The following is a 17,477-nucleotide window of genomic DNA, read 5'->3' on the forward strand; positions in this document are numbered from 1 at the left end:
CATGGTTTCGACGGGGTTAGTTTTGCATGGCTTGGACGGGGTTAGTTTTACATGGCTTGGACAGGGTTAGTTTTGCATGGCTTGGACGAGGTTCGTTTTGCATGGCTTGGACGGGGTTAATTTTGCATGGCTTGGACGCAGTTAGTTTTACATGGCTTGGACAGGGTTCATTTTGCATGGCTTGGACAGGGTTAGTTTTACATGGCTTGGACAGGGTTCGTTTTGCATGGCTTGAACGGGGTTAGTTTTACATGTCTTGGACGGGGTTCGTTTTGCATGGCTTGGACGGGGTTAGTTTTACATGGCTTGGACAGGGTTAGTTTTGCATGGCTTGGACGGGGTTCATTTTGCATGGCTTGGACGGGGTTCGTTTTGCATGGCTTGGAAGGGGTTAGTTTTACATGGCTTGGACAGGGTTCGTTTTGCATGGCTTGGACGGGGTTCGTTTTGCATGGCTTGGACGGGGTTTGTTTTGCATGGCTTGGACGGGGTTTGTTTTGCATGGCTTGGACGGGGTTCGTTTTGCATGGCTTGGACGGGGTTTGTTTTGCATGGCTTGGACGGGGTTTGTTTTGCATGGCTTGGACGGGGTTCGTTTTGCATGGCTTGGACGGGGTTCGTTTTGCATGGCTTGGACGGGGTTCGTTTTGCATGGCTTGGATGGGGTTTGTTTTGCATGGCTTGGACGGGGTTTGTTTTGCATGGCTTGGACGGGGTTCGTTTTGCATGGCTTGGACGGGGTTCGTTTTGCATGGCTTGGACGGGGTTCGTTTTGCATGGCTTGGAAGGGGTTAGTTTTACATGGCTTGGACAGGGTTCGTTTTGCATGGCTTGGACGGGGTTAGTTTTACATGGCTTGGACGGGGTTAATTTTGCATGGCTTGGATGGGGTTAACGTAGAATGTATGCACACATGACTGTAAGTCGCTTTGGATAAAAGCGTCTGCTAAATGGCATATATTATTATATATTATTAATTTTACATGGCTTTGGACGGGGTTCGTTTTGCATGGTTTGGACGGGGTTCGTTTTGCATGGTTTGGACGGGGTTCATTTTGCATGGCTTGGAAGGGGTTAGTTTTACATGGCTTGGACGGTGTTCGTTTTGCATGGCTTGGAAGGGGTTAGTTTTACATGGCTTGGACAGGGTTCGTTTTGCATGGCTTGGACGGGGTTAGTTTTACATGGCTTGGACGGGGTTAATTTTGCATGGCTTGGATGGGGTTAACGTTTAGAATGTATGCACACATGACTGTAAGTCGCTTTGGATAAAAGCGTCTGCTAAATGGCATATATTATTATATATTATTAATTTTACATGGCTTTGGACGGGGTTCGTTTTGCATGGTTTGGACGGGGTTCGTTTTGCATGGTTTGGACGGGGTTCATTTTGCATGGCTTGGAAGGGGTTAGTTTTACATGGCTTGGACAGGGTTAGTTTTGCATGGCTTGGACGGGGTTCATTTTGCATGGCTTGGACGGGGTTAGTTTTACATGGCTTGGACAGGGTTAATTTTGCATGGCTTGGATGGGGTTAATTTTACATGGCTTTGGAGGGGGTTCGTTTTGCATGGTTTGGACGAGGTTCGTTTTGCATGGCTTGGAAGAGGTTAGTTTTACATGGCTTGGACAGGGTTCGTTTTGCATGGCTTGGAAGGGGTTAGTTTTACATGGCTTGGACAGGGTTAGTTTTGCATGGCTTGGACGGGGTTCATTTTGCATGGCATGCATCGCCTCTTTAGTCTATTAGTCTACATCTGGATGAAACATTAACCTAAACCAATGACCTCTGGAATACTTACACACTGAGTGTACACTCAATAGGAACTTGTGACTGACCCTTTCAAAATAATGCATTAATGACCAGTAGAAAAATATTGGGATTATGGTGGCCCAGAAGGCAATTACAATATGGTTTGCTACACAATTTTTACGATTTCAAATGGTCCCACTTAAATTAATCAGGGCACACCTCAACACCCACTAAACGGGAGCAAACTTCAACATCAAAGGCTGTTGAAGAACGGTGTGTACCGTTTGGGGACAATGTGTTTAGTTCATTACAAACCGTCACGCAACTTCGCAAAAGTTGAAGTTGACTGAACAAACCCCAGGTTTGAGCCATATTGACTGTGTTGTGGTCAGAAATGTTTTGGAATAACTCTGCAATAAGGTCTCCATTCTCTGCGTGCACCTGGGCTATGGCTCCAATCTCTTTGCTTGGGAAAACGCAGCATTCAGCTCATGGTTTTGAAGCATGAACACATCCTTTTATGCCATGAACATCTTGAAGGAGTTGAGGCCTTTCTCTTTAGCCATTTCCTTTTTGACCTAGAATGGGTTTAGCAAAAAGCAAATTAGTTTAGGGTGTTTTTCTTTTCAATGCTGCGAGATAAGACTCTTAACATTTCTGTAAAAACCATGTATTGACATACTGTCCATCCCAGGTCTCCATGGAGTCTATTACCACATGCTATTTCCAGTTTGGATGTTATTTCAGTAATAAGGCCTGAGGTGTGATATATATATATATATAGCAAATATACCACGGCTAAGGGATGTTCTTAGGCACGATGCAGGCAACGTGAAGAAGGATCATGATAGTGCTTCCTGCAACTTTCCAGGGCAGCCTAGATAAAGATACACAGAACAGGGTTCAGGTTCCATGGATAGAGATACATGGAACAGGGTTTAAGTTCCATGGATAAAGATACACGGAACAGGGTTTAAGTTCCATGGATAGAGATACACAGAACAGGGTTTAAGTTCCATAGATAGAGATACACGGAAGAGGGTTTAGGTTCCATAGATAAAGATACACAAACAGGGTTTGGGTTCCATGGATAAAGATACACGGAACAGGGTTTAAGTTCCATGGATAGAGATACACGGAACAGGGTTTAGGTTCCATAGATAAAGATACACGGAACAGGGTTTAGGTTCAATGGATAAAGATACACGGAACAGGGTTTAGGTTCCATAGATAAAGATACACAGAACAGGGTTTAGGTTCCATAGATAAAGATACACGGAACAAGGTTTAGGTTCCATAGATAAAGATACACGGAACAGGGTTTAGGTTCCATAGATAAAGATACACGGAACAGGGTTTCGGTTCCATAGATAAAGATACATGGAACAGGGTTTAGGTTCCATAGATAAAGATACACGGAACAGGGTTTAGGTTCCATAGATAAAGATACACAGAGCAGGGTTTAAGTTCCATGGATAGAGATACACGGAACAGGGGTTAGGTTCAATGGATAGAGATACACAGAACAGGGTTTAAGTTCCATGGATAGAGATACACGGAACAGGGTTTAGGTTCAATGGATAGAGATACACGGAACAGGGTTTAGGTTCAATGGATAGAGATACACGGAACAGGGGTTAGGTTCAATGGATAGAGATACACGGAACAGGGTTTCGGTTCCATAGATAAAGATACACGGAACAGGGTTTAGGTTCCATAGATAAAGATACACGGAACAGGGTTTAGGTACCATGGATAGAGATACACGGAACAGGGGTTAGGTTCAATGGATAGAGATACACGGAACAGGGTTTAGGTTCCATGGATAGAGATACACGGAACAGGGGTTAGGTTCCATGGATAGAGATACACGGAACAGGGTTTAGGTTCCATGGATAAAGATACTGTACACAGATGGAACAGGGTTTAGGTTCCATAGACAGAGATACACGGAACAGGGTTTAAGTTTGTTTAATACCAGACCGTGGTCCTGTCAGAGCATCCTGTACAAACACAGGACAGGGTTAGGGTGTAGAGCGACACAAGGGTTCGTTCGGGTTTAGATAGGGGTGTTGATGATAAGGGGGTTAGGGTTTATTCCAGGATCATGGTGGTGTGGTTCCTTCTGTAGGAACAGTCTGGCTACAGAGGGCAAGGTTAGAGTTTATTATATATTGTGTTTGGGGTTAGAGTGTAGACAGATCATGGACAAGGAGAGAATGCAATCGATGATGGGAAAAAGAACAAAGACACTGGACAGATGAACTCTGCCTAGAAGGCCAGCATCCCGTATATATACAGTACCAGTCAAAAGTTTGGACACACCTACTCATTCAAGGGGTTTTCTTTATTTTGACTATTTTCTACATTGTAAACTATTAAATAGCACATCCTGTAGTAATAAAAACATTGTTGAACACATCAAATTATATTTTAGATTTACCTTGATGACAGCTTGGCACACTCTTGGCATTCTCTCAACCAGCTTCACCTGGAATGCTTTTCCAACAGTATTGAATGTGTTCCCACATATGCTGATCACCTGTTGGCTGCCTTTTCTTTGTAACTCTGCGGTCCAACTCATCCCCAACCATCTCAATTTGATTGATGTCAGGTAATTGTGGATAATTGTGAATAGCCCTTACACAGCCTGGAGGTGTGTTTTGGGTCATTGTCCTGTTGAAAAACAAATGATAGTCCCACAAACTGCAAACCAGATGCAATGGCATATCGCTGCAGAATGCTGTGGTAGCCATGCTGGTTAAGTGTGCCTTGAATTCTAAATAAATCACAGACAGTGTCACCAGCAAAGCACCCCCACACCATAACACCTCCTTCTCCATGCTTCACGGTGGGAACCACACATGCGGAGATCATCTGTTCACCTATTCACCTACCCAACATGGCGGTTGGAACCACAAATCTCAAATTTCATCAGGACTCATCAGACTAAAGGACAGGTTTCCGCTGGGATAATGTCCATTGCTGTGTTTCTTGGCTCAAGCAAGTCTCTTCTTCTTGTTGGTGTCCTTTAGTAGTGGTTTCTTTGCAGCAATTCAACAATGAAGGCTTGATTCACACAGTCTCGTCTGAACAGTTGATGTTGAGATGTGTCTGTTACTTGAACTCTGTGAATCATTTATTTGGTCTGCAATCTGAGGTGCAGTTAACTCTAATGAACTTATCCTCTGCAGCAGAGGTAACTCTGGGTCTTTCTTTCCTGTGGCGGTCCTCATGAGAGCCAGTTTCGTCATGGCGCTTGATGGTTTTTGTGACTGTGCTTGAAGAAACTTTCATGTCTTAAAGTAATGATGGACTCTGGACACTTGTTTTTTTTTTTTTTTACCTTTATTTAACCAGGCAAGTCAGTTAAGATGATGGCCTAGAAAAAGTGGGTTAACTGCCTGTTAAGGGGCAGAACGACAGATTTGTACCTTGTCAGCTCGGGGGTTTGAACTTGCAACCTTCCGGTTACTAGGCCAACGCTCTAACCACTAGGCTACGCTGCCACCCCAATTAATAAATTGACTTAATAAAGGTATCACTAGTCACCTTAAATAATGCCCCTTTAATAATGTTTACATATCCTACATCACTCATCTCATATGTATATACTGCCCTATACCATCTATTGCATCTTGCCTATGCCGCACGGCCATCTCTCATCTATATATTTGTATGTACATATTCTTATTGATCACTTACGTGTGTGTATGAGGTAGTTGTGAATTTGTTAGATTACTTGTTAGATATTACTGCATTGTCGGAACTTGCCACAACTGATTACTGGCTCAAACGCAATAATTCCACAAATCAACTTTTAATAAGACACACCTGTTAATTGAAATGCATTTCAGGTGACTACCTCATGAAGCTGGTTGAGAGAATGGCAAGTGTGTGTAAAGCTGTCATCAAGGCAAAGGGGGGCTACTTTGAATAATCTCATGTCAAATATATATCTTGATTTGTTTAACACTTTTGGTTACGACATGATTCCATATGTGTTATTTCATAGTTTTGATGTCTTCACTATTATTCTACAATGTAGAAAATAGTACAAATAAAGAAACACCCTTGAATAAGAGCGTCTGCTAAATGACTTAAATGTAAATGTAATGTAAATGAGTAGGTGTGTCCAAACCTTTGACTGGTACTATATATATATAGTATTTGGCTAAGATGTATGTAAACTTCAGACTTCAACTGAAGTATATATATATATATATATATATATATATAAAACAGTTGAAGTCGGAAGTTTACATACACCTTAGCCAAATACATTTAAACTCAGTTTTTCAAAATTCCTGACATTTAATCATAGTAGAAATTCCCTGTCTTAGGTCAGGTAGGATCACCACTTTATTTTAAGAATGTGAAATGTCAGAATAACAGTACAGATAATTATTTATTTCAGCTTTTATTTCTTTCATCACATTCCCAATGGGACAGGAAGTTTACATACACTCAATTAGTATTTAGTAGCATTGCCTTTAAATTGTTTAACTTGGTTCAAACATTTCAGGTAGCCTTCCACACACTTCCCTCAATAAGTTGGGTAAATTTTGGCCCATTCCTCCTGACAGAGCTGGTGTAACTGAGTCCGGTTTGTAGGCCTCCTTGCTCACACATGCTTTTTCAGTTCTGCCCACAAATTTTCTATAGGATTGAGTTCAGGGCTTTGTGATGGCCACTTCAATACCTTGACTTTGTTGTCCTTAAGCCATGTTGCCACAACTTTGGAAGTATGCTTGGGGTCGTTGTCCATTTGGAAGACCCATTTGCGACCAAGCTTTAACTTCCTGACTGATGTCTTGAGATGTTGCTTCAATATATCCACATAATTTTCCTACCTCATGGCATCTATTTTGTGAAGTGCACCAGTCCCTCCTGCAGCAAAGCACCCCCACAACATGATGCTGCCACCCCCTTGCTTCACAGTTAGGATGGTGTTCTTTGGCTTGCAAGCATCCCCCTTTTTCCTCCTAACATAACGATGGTCATTATGGCCAAACAGTTCTATTTTTGTTTCATCAGACCAGAGGACATTTCTCCAAAAAGTACGATCTTTGTCCCCATGCACAGTTACAAACTGTAGTCTGGCTTTTTTATGGCGGTTTTGGAGCAGTGGCTTCTTCCTTGCTGAGTGGCCTTTCAGCTTATGTCGATATAGGACTCGTTTTACTGTGGATACGTTTTACCTATTTCCTCCAGCATCTTCACAAGGTCCTTTGCTGTTGTTCTGGGATTGATTTGCACTTTTCGCACCAAAGTACGTTAATCTCTAGGAGACAAAACGCATCTCCTTCCTGTGCGATATGATGGCAGCATGGTCCCATGGTGTTTATACTTGCGTACTATTGTTTGTACAGATGAACGTGGTACCTTCAGGCGTTTGGAAATTGAACCAGACTTGTGGATGTCAATTTATTTTCTGAGGTTTTGTCTGATTTCTTTCGGTTTTCTCATGATGTCAAGCAAAGAAGCACTGAGTTTGAAGGTAGGCCTTGAAATACATCCACAGGTACACCTCCAATTGACTCAAATGATGTCAATTAGCCTATCAGAATCTTCTGGAATTTTCCAAGCTGTTTAAAGGCAGAGTCAATTTAGTGTATGTAATCCTCTGAACCACTGGAATTGTGATACAGTGAATTATAAGTGAAATAATCTGTATGTAAACAATTGTATTTTATTTAAAAAAATAAACATTTACCCCTTTTTTCTCTCCAATTTCATGGTATCCAATTGGTAGTAGTTATTCTTGTCTCATTGCTGTAACTCCCGTACGGACTCGGAGAGGTTGAGAGCAGTGCGTCCTCTGAAAGGTTGAGAGCAATGCGTCCTCTGAAAGGTTGAGAGCAGTGCGTCCTCCGAAACACAACCCAACCTAGCCACACTGCTTCTTGACACAATGCACAATCAACCCGGAAGCCAGCGACACCAATGTGTTGGAGGAAACACCGTACACCTAGCGATTTGATCAGCGTGCACTGTGCCCGGCCCGACACAGGAGTCGCTAGTGCGCAATGAGACAAGGATATCCCTGCCGGCCAAACCCTCCCTAACCCGGACGACGCTGGGCCAATTGTGCGCCGCCCCATGGGCCTCCCGGTCGTGGCCGGCTGCGACAGAGCCTGGGCTCGAACCCAGAAACTTTGGTGAGACAGCTAACACTGCGCCACCCGGGAGGCCGTCTGTAAACAATTATTGGAAAAATCACTTGTGTCATGCACAAAGTAGATGTCCTAACCGACTTGCCAAAACTATAGTTTGTTAACAAGAAATTTGTGGAGTTGTTGAAAAACTAGTTTTAACGATTCTGTGCTACGAACTTTGCCGTAACAGTTTTGGAAGGCCCTTTCATGTTTCAGCATGACAATGCCCCCGTGCATAAAGCGAGGCCCATAGAGAAATGTTTTTTCGAGATTGGTGTGGATTAACTTGACTGGCCTGCACAGAGCCCTGACCTTAACCTCACCGAACACCTTTGGGATGAATTGGAACACAGACTGAAAGCCATGCCTAATCGCCCAACATCAGTGCCCGACCTCACTAATGCTATTGTGGCTGAACGGAAGGAAGTCCCCACAGCAATATTCCAACATCAAGTGGAAAGCCTTCCCAGAAGAGTGGAGGCTGTTATAGCAGCACAGGAGGGTTCCAACTCCATATTAATGCTCATGATTTTGGAATGAGATGTTCGACGAGCAGGGGTCCGCATCCTTTTGGTCATGTAGTGTACGTTACTAAATATAGTCCAGTTTGTAACACTCTATGAAATGGCCTTTAAAATTATGTAGTGAACTTTGAAAGGATTGATGTTTGTCCATTTGAAAGTGGTTAAAATTAATTTAAAAGTTGATGACAGTAGTAACAAACACTAAATAAAATATATGGTAGATGCAAAATTGTCATTTTAGCCTGGACTTAAATTGGTTACATACTTTCTCAGAGTAACACTGCAGTGTAAGAATGATGTTGATGACGGGGGGGTGGTTGATCACACCTCTGAATTCAATCGTATAGAGGAGTGCACTGTACAGGGAAGTGGTAGGCTACACTTCTACTCTCAGCACTGAAAAATGGGGTCATTCCTTAATTCCAGATTAATATCACAAGATTCAAACAAGTTTACTTGCATATCTGCAGCATCTACTGCCCCTTACAATGCTTTTTGTTGTTAAATAGCCTACTGATGACATGTTTTTAATTATGTAAAGGGACAGTATGTTTTCAACTTCATTAAATGGGGTTTTATGTAGCCCACCTGTAATACAGAAAAGACATACGGTGCCTTCAGAAAGTATTCACACCCACATGTTTTTTGTGTTACAGCCTGAATTTTAAATGGATTACAATTAGATTTTTCTGTCGCTGGCCTACACACAAAACCCCGTATTGTAAAAGTGGAAATATATGTTTCTAAATGTTTTAATATGAATTAAGAATGAATAGCTGAAATGTTTTGTTATGCCTAAAGAAGTTCAGGAGTAAAAATGTGCTTCCAATTCTGCATGGACTCACTCTGTGTGCAATAATAGTGTTGAACATGATTTTTTAATGACTACCTCATCTCTGTACCCCCACACAATTCATTATCTGTAAGGTCCCACAGTCGAGCAGTGAATTTCAAACACAGATTCAACCACAAAGAATTGGGAAGTTTTCCAATGCCTTGCATCGGTAGATGTGTAAGAAAAATGCAGGCATTGAACATCCCTTTGAGCATGGTAAAGTTATTAATTACACTTTGGATGGTGTATCAATACACCCAGTCACTACAAAGATACAAGCGTCCTTCCTAACTCAGTCTCTGGAGAGGAAGGAAACAGCTCAGGCATTTCACTATGATTTAGAGTTTAAAGGCTGTGATAGAAGAAAACTGAGGATGGATCAACGATATTGCAGTTACTCCACAATACTAACCTAATTGACAGAGTGAAAATAAGGAAGCTTATAAAGGATACAATTATTCCAAAAACATGCATCCTGTTTGAAACAAGGCACTAATGTAATACTGCTAAACTTGCGGCAAAGCAATTTGCTTTTTGTCCTGAACACAGTGTTATGTTTGGAGAAAATCAAATACAACACATTACTGAGTACTACTCTCCATATTTTCAAGCATGGTGATGGCTGCATCATGTTATGAGTATGCTTGTAGTCATTAAGAACTGGGGAGTTTTTCAGGATAAAGAACAAACTGAATGGAGCTAAGCACAGGCAAAATCCTACAGGACATTCTGGTTCAGTCTGATTTTCACCAAACACTGGGAGATTAATTCACCTTTCAGCATGACAATAACCTAAAACACAAGGACAAAGTTTTGACTTAAATCTACTTGTAAATCTATAGCAATCCCTAAAAATGGTTGTCCGGCAATGATTAACAACCAATTTGACAGAGCTTGAAGAATTTTGAAAAGACTAATGTGCAAATGTTGCACAATCCAGGTGTGGAAAGCTCTTTGAGACTTACCCAGAAAGACTCACAGCTGTAAGCACTGCCAAAGGTTCTTCCACAAACTTTGACTCAGGGGTGTGCATACTTATGTACATTTATTTGGGAACATCTTTTCACTTTGTCATTATGAGTTATTGTGTATAGATTGGAGAGAAAGGAATCCATTTAATCAATGTTGAATTCAGGCAACAAAATGTAGAATAAGTCAAGGGGTATGGATACTTTCTGAAGGCGCTGTAATTACTTTTGTCAGATTTGACTTGTGAATATTCCTGATGCAGTGAAATCGGGCAAACTCAATTAACCCAGAGATAGCCAACACAGTGCAACACAAAAGTATTCTCACCTTAGTTCAAATATGGAAATCATCTACTGCTTTGGTGCCCATAAATGCCAACTCCATGTGGGTATCAATACCACCCGGTATCACCAGTTTATCGGTGGCATCTATAACGGTATCTCCAGCCGGGATTTGGATGTTTAATCCGACTTCTTTAATGTGTCCTTCTTCCTTCTTTGCTACATTATTAGACATCGCTAAGAATGGAGCAATCCTCGTTCACAATTTTCCCTCCTTTTATAGGAATCCTGCTTTGGTTTAACGTTGTTTCTTACTCTTTTAGAAGCGCTGGACATAGGCCTATAATGTCAGTTAGATATGGGATGGGACACACTGGACATAGGCCTATAATGTCAGTTAGATATGGGACACACTGGACATAGGCCTATAATGTCAGTTAGATATGGGACACACTGGACATAGGTCTATAATGTCAGTTAGATATGGGATGGGACACACTGGACATAGTCCTATAATGTCAGTTAGATATGGGACACACTGGACATAGTCCTATAATGTCAGTTAGATATGGGACACACTGGACATAGGTCTATAATGTCAGTTAGATATGGGACACACTGGACATAGGTCTTGTGGCAAAGAAGGGGGTCGAGTGATAAGTGGCAGATATGTGAGAGCAGAGCTAATAAACGGGCTCTGCCCGATCACTAAAATGGCCACCCCTGTCAGAACTACAGATCACAAAATGTCCGACCGCCAAAACTACAAGTCCCAGAAGCAAGGGGAACCCTCAGAAGGTGGAGCCGACTCACAGATAAAGGGTCAAGAAAAACCAGGAAGAGGGAGAGAGGGTGCTGGAAGGAGCTATGAACAATAGAGAAAGAGACTATAGAGATTGGCTGGATTTACCGTGTATGAGCTGGATTGTTTGGACTTACCTGTTGGCGTTTGGACCTGGACCTACCGAGAACCCGATTCGTGTACCGAACCCTGCTATCCTTGACCTCGCCTACGGCCTGGGTGGACCAGGACGGAGAAACAAACACACAGGTACTGTCCTGTTCGAAAGAACTCTCATTCTTGGGTGATTTGGTGACAGTTTACCACTTAGTTTGTGACAAACGCTCCTAACCTTGAAGAGGTTTGCCACACGTGGTGGAGGATGCAGGCATGGACTAACATACCACTGGTTAGGTAGAAGGAAAAAATAAATAAATGTTCAGTTAGCACTCCAAGGGGAGTCAGGTTTTTTTTGTTTTGGCTTTGTTTGGTTAGGACAGTTTTCAGGAAAATGAGTATGGAGGGAGCCATACAGGCCCTGTTACAAGCGGCGGCAGCCCAACAAGAGGCAACTAGAGCTCAACAAATAGTTCATCAGGATGCAATGCGAATGTATCAGGACACGTTACAGATCCAGCACTGCACCAACCAGCTGCTCATAGAAGAGCAAGAGAGAAACACCCGGGAGTTAAGAGAAGGCCTAAAGGGGCTAGCGGACCAAATTGGGGCTCAATTACCAGCTGCAAATACCCAGAGGAGGGCCAATCATTTTCTTCAAAAAAAGACAGCGCAGGATGATGTGGAAGCATATCTTACCACCTTCGAAAGGACGGCAGAGAGGGAGAAGTGGCCGAAAGAAGAATGGGCAGGGCTTCTGGCACCATACCTGGCAGGGGACGCTCAAAAAGCGTATTTCGACCTGGAGTTGAAAGAAGCACAGGATTACGATAAACTAAAGGGGGAGATCCTGACTAGACTGGGAGTGACCGATACCGTGAGGGCACACCGCTTCCACCAGTGGTCCTACCGACCGGGACAACCCCCACGAACACAGATGTTCGACTTGATTCACCTGGCACGGAAATGGTTGCGACCAGAGACCCGGTCATCCGCCGAGATTGTCGAGACCATCGTACTCAACCAGTTTCAGCGAGGTCTACCCCAAGAAGTGAGACGATGGGTTGGCCAGAACGAGGTATTTTCCGCCGACCATCTCGTGGGCCTGGTTGAACGGTATTGTACGGCAAGAACAGCTGAGCAGGCACAGGAGGACAGATTCCTGTTCCCCAGGCCTGGGCGAACCAGCGGACAGGGTAAGGCTGTCCCAACATATAGAGGGGGAAGAGAGCAGCGTGGGGCCATGAGGAAAGAATCAGAATCAGGCCAAGACACTAAGGGAAAAAACGGAAACCGGGACTGGGTGTCGAGGGGGTCTCCCCCGAACCCCTATTATCTGTTACAATTGTAATCAACCAGGACATATTGCAGCCTATTGCCCTATTAAAGAAGAGCCAATGCAATGTAACCTCGGTGAAAATGAAGATGATATACGGTATGCATGTCCTGTTGTAACCACTGTACTTGAAAGATCAAGAAACAAACATATGTGCAGGGTGAAGATTGAAGGGAAAGAGGTTGAAGCACTGCTGGATTCCGGCAGTATGCTAACCCTGGTCATTGCAGGCCTAGTGCCGAATCATAAACTGGATACAAGACAGGATATCAGTGTTACATGCATTCATGGGGATACCCGTCTGTACCCCACGGCCTTAGTGAGCATACAAACAGAGGACGGTCTGCTGGATTATGAGGTCGGCGTGGTCCCAAAGATGCCATATGATGTAATATTGGGTAGAGACTTTCCTAACTTTGCGAAGTTAGGCCACAAGAATGGCATATTTGAGAATCCAACAACCCTGACCAAGCAGGAAGAAGCATGGGGCCTTCAACCAAAGCCAAGAAAAGAGGTCTCCCAGGGGACAACATCACAGGTGCTAGTAGGGGAGGAGGAGGATGAAGTGGCAAACCTCGCTGATGACGAACAGCCCGGTACTAGTGGGGCTGGGGTCGATCTGAATCCAGAGGATGACGATATAGAACCAGCAGACCTGGCAGAGTCCTTGACTAATTTTGGGACGGCCCAAAACCAGGATCCAACCCTGCAACAAGCCAGAGCAGATGTGCAGGTCATAGATGGTACTCCCATAAATGGTGGGATGATGCCTAATAGTTTTCCCCACTTCATCATGAAAAAGGGTTTGGTGTACAGAGTCTCGAAAATAGGGGTTGATGTGGTGGAACAGTTGTTGGTTCCCACTCGGTACCGGAGGACTGTACTGCATCTAGCTCATGGGCACATTCTGGGTGGACACCTTGGTATCGATAAAACCCGAGACCGGATTGTAAGGAGGTTTTACTGGCCAGCAATTCAAGCTGAAGTGGCTCGGCATTGTGGAGAGTGCCCGGAGTGCCAGTTAACAGCTCCCCGACCAGCTTTTAGAAGCCTGTTAGTGCCACTCCCCATAATCGAAACGCCATTTGAGAGGATAGTGATGGATTTAGTGGGCCCACTACCCAAATCCGCCAGAGGGCACCAATACATTCTGGTCATTCTGGATTATGCCACTCGCTACCCAGAAGCCATTCCCCTTCGGACGATGACTTCCAAAAATATCGCAAAGGAATTTGTGCTCTTGTTCACCAGGGTAGGGGTTCCAAAGGAGATCCTTACTGACCAGGGGACCCCCTTTATGTCCCGCCTTATGGCGGACCTTTGTAAACTGTGGCAGGTGAAACAGTTGAGGACATCGGTTTACCATCCTCAGACGGACGGGCTGGTTGAGAGATTCAACCGAACCCTGAAGTCAATGCTCAGGAAGGTAATCGATAAGGATGGGAAAAACTGGGATTGCATGTTGCCGTATCTGATGTTTGCCATTAGAGAGGTTCCTCAAGCCTCGCTGGGGTTTTCTCCCTTTGAGCTGGTATATGGGAGGCATCCCCGGGGAATCTTAGACATCGCCCGGGAAACCTGGGAGCACCAATCCACCCCGTATACTAGTGTCATAGAGCACGTCACGGCAATGCATGACAGGATAGCCACAGTCATGCCCATCGTCAGAGAGCACATGAGACAAACACAAGAACACCAGTGGCACACTTATAACCGGCAGGCTACCCTGAGGGAATTTCAACCGGGAGATAAGGTGTTAGTGCTGATCCCCACAGTAGAGTGTAAACTACTAGCCACGTGGAAAGGGCCATATGAAGTACTGGAGAGAATAGGGGAAGTCAATTATCGGATCCGACAGCCAGGTCGATGGCCCCAGGAACAGATTTATCACATAAACCTGTTAAAAGCATGGAGAGAGAGAGAAACACTAATGGTCACATACCCCACACACATTCAGGAGACAGCCGAAGTAAATATTTCACCCACTCTGTCCCCAGCGCAAGTACAGGAATTAAAGACCCTGATCCAGAAAAACAGAGATGTGTTTTCAGAGGTACCTGGCCGAACTGAGGTTACGTTTCCCTACCAGGGAGAAAAGTGAGTATGAGGCCATATCGGGTACCCGAGGCTCGACGGGCCGCGATTAGAGCAGAGACTGAGAAAATGTTGACAGCTGGAGTGGTTGAAGAGTCACATAGTGAGTGGTCTAGCCCAATTGTGATGGTCTCCAAGCCCGATGGGTCGTTGCGGTTCTGTAATGACTTTCGGAAGGTAAATGAAATCTCGAAGTTTGATGCCTACCCCATGCCCCGAGTAGATGAACTACTGGAGAAAATTGGTCATGCTCGGTACATTATGACCCTTTATCTGTCAAAAGGGTACTGGCAAATTCCTCTGACCCCCAGGGCCAAAGAAAAGACAGCCTTTGCAACACCTGACGGTTTGTTTCAATACACCGTCATGCCATTCGGCTTACACGGGGCCCCAGCAACCTTTCAACGGCTCATGGACAAAGTCCTAAAACCGCACAAGGCATACGCCGTAGCTTATTTAGATGACGTGGGGATCTACAGCCCAGATTGGGAATCCCACTTACCCCAGGTACAGGCAGTGTTAGATGCCCTTAGAAAGGCAGGGCTCACGGCAAACCCTGCCAAGTGTTATGTGGGGTTAGAGGAAACAGAGTATCTGGGATACACTGTGGGAAGAGGGTTAATCAAACCCCAACATAAGAAGGTGAAGGCAATTTGAGAATGGCCGAAACCAGTAAATAAGAAGCAGGTCCGAGCCTTCCTAGGGCTGACCAGTTACTACCGGAAGTTCATCCCAAGTTATGCCACAGTGGCCGCCCCACTTACCGACATGACTAGAGCCAGAGGGCCAAACATGGTCAAATAGGATGAAAGGGCCACCAAAGCATTTAGGACATTACAGGAGGCTCTCTGTTGTAACCCAGTGCTGGTGGTACCAGACTTTGAGAGCGAGTTTGTGGTTCAGACGGATGCCTCAGAGGTCGGCTTGGGAGCAGTGCTATCCCAAGAGGTAGAAGGGGTGGAACACCCCATCCTGTTTTTAAGCAGGAAGCTGGAACCACGGGAAACCAACTACTCAGTCGTTGAGAAAGAGGCGCTGGCAGTAAAGTGGGCTCTAGAAAGCCTGAAGTACTACCTGCTGGGGCGCCACTTCACCCTCATCGGTGACCATGCCCCACTCACCTGGATGCATAGGGCTAAAGATAAGAACGCTCGGGTGATGCGGTGGTTTTTGAGTTTCCAACCGTTTCATTTTGACTTGAAACACAGAGCAGGGAAGGAAATGGGAAACGTGAATGGGTTATCCCGCATGCATGCATATTTTGCTGTGGTAGCCCGACCTAGGGGGTCGGATCTAGGGGGAGAGAAATGTGGCAAAGAAGGGGGTCGAGTGATAAGTGGCAGATATGTGAGAGCAGAGCTAATAAACGGGCTCTGCCCGATCACTAAAATGGCCACCCCTGTCAGAACTACAGATCACAAAATGGCCGACCGCCAAAACTACAAGTCCCAGAAGCAAGGGGAACCCTCAGAAGGTGGAGCCGACTCACAGATAAAGGGTCAAGAAAAACCAGGAAGAGGGAGAGAGGGTGCTGGAAGGAGCTATGAACAATAGAGAAAGAGACTATAGAGATTGGATTTACCGTGTATGAGCTGGATTGTTTGGACTTACCTGTTGGCTTTTGGACCTGGACATACCGAGAACCCGATTCGTGTACCGAACCCTGCTATCCTTGACCTCGCTTACGGCCTGGTTGGACCAGGACGGAGAAACAAACACACAGGTACTGTCCTGTTCGAAAGAACTCTCATTCTTGGGTGATTTGGTGACAGTTTACCACTTAGTTTGTGACAAACGCTCCTAACCTTGAAGAGGTTTGCCACAGTCTATAAAGTCAGTTAGATATGGTACACACTGGACATAGTCCTATAATGTCAGTTAGATATGGGACACACTGGACATAGGTCTATAATGTCAGTTAGATATGGGACACACTGGACATAGTCCTATAATGTCAGTTAGATATGGGACACACTGTACATAGTCCTATAATGTCAGTTAGATATGGGATGGGACACACTGGACATAGGTCTATAATATCAGTTATATATGGGACACACTGGACATAGGTCTGTAATGTCAGTTAGATATGGGACACACTGGACATAGTCCTATAATGTCAGTTAGATATGGGACACACTGTACATAGTCCTATAATGTCAGTTAGATATGGGATGGGACACACTGGACATAGGTCTATAATATCAGTTATATATGGGACACACTGGACATAGGTCTGTAATGTCAGTTAGATATGGGACACACTGGACATAGTCCTATAATGTCAGTTAGATATGGGACACACTGGACATAGACCTATAATGTCAGTTAGATATGGGATGGGACACACTGGACATAGGTCTATAATATCAGTTAGATATGGGACACACTGGACATAGGCCTATAATGTCAGTTAGATATGGGACACACTGGACATAGGTCTATAATGTCAGTTAGATATGGGACACACTGGACATAGGTCTATAATGTCAGTTAGATATGGGACACACTGGACATAGGTCTATAATGTCAGTTAGATATGGGACACACTGGACATAGTCCTATAATGTCAGTTAGATATGGGACACACTGGACATAGTCCTATAATGTCAGTTAGATAGTCAGTTAG

At 44.3% G+C, this 17,477-nt stretch overlaps 1 pseudogene; it reads right to left on the minus strand.

Annotated features, from left to right (window-relative positions):
- LOC123997314 overlaps positions 1 to 2,319 on the minus strand; it is a 34,591-nt pseudogene extending 32,272 nt beyond the window's left edge.
- Positions 2,320 to 17,477: the final 15,158 nt, after the last annotated feature.

The sequence above is a fragment of the Oncorhynchus gorbuscha genome, linkage group LG15 (assembly GCF_021184085.1).
Source record: "Oncorhynchus gorbuscha isolate QuinsamMale2020 ecotype Even-year linkage group LG15, OgorEven_v1.0, whole genome shotgun sequence".
In the NCBI taxonomy this organism is placed as follows: domain Eukaryota; kingdom Metazoa; phylum Chordata; class Actinopteri; order Salmoniformes; family Salmonidae; genus Oncorhynchus; species Oncorhynchus gorbuscha.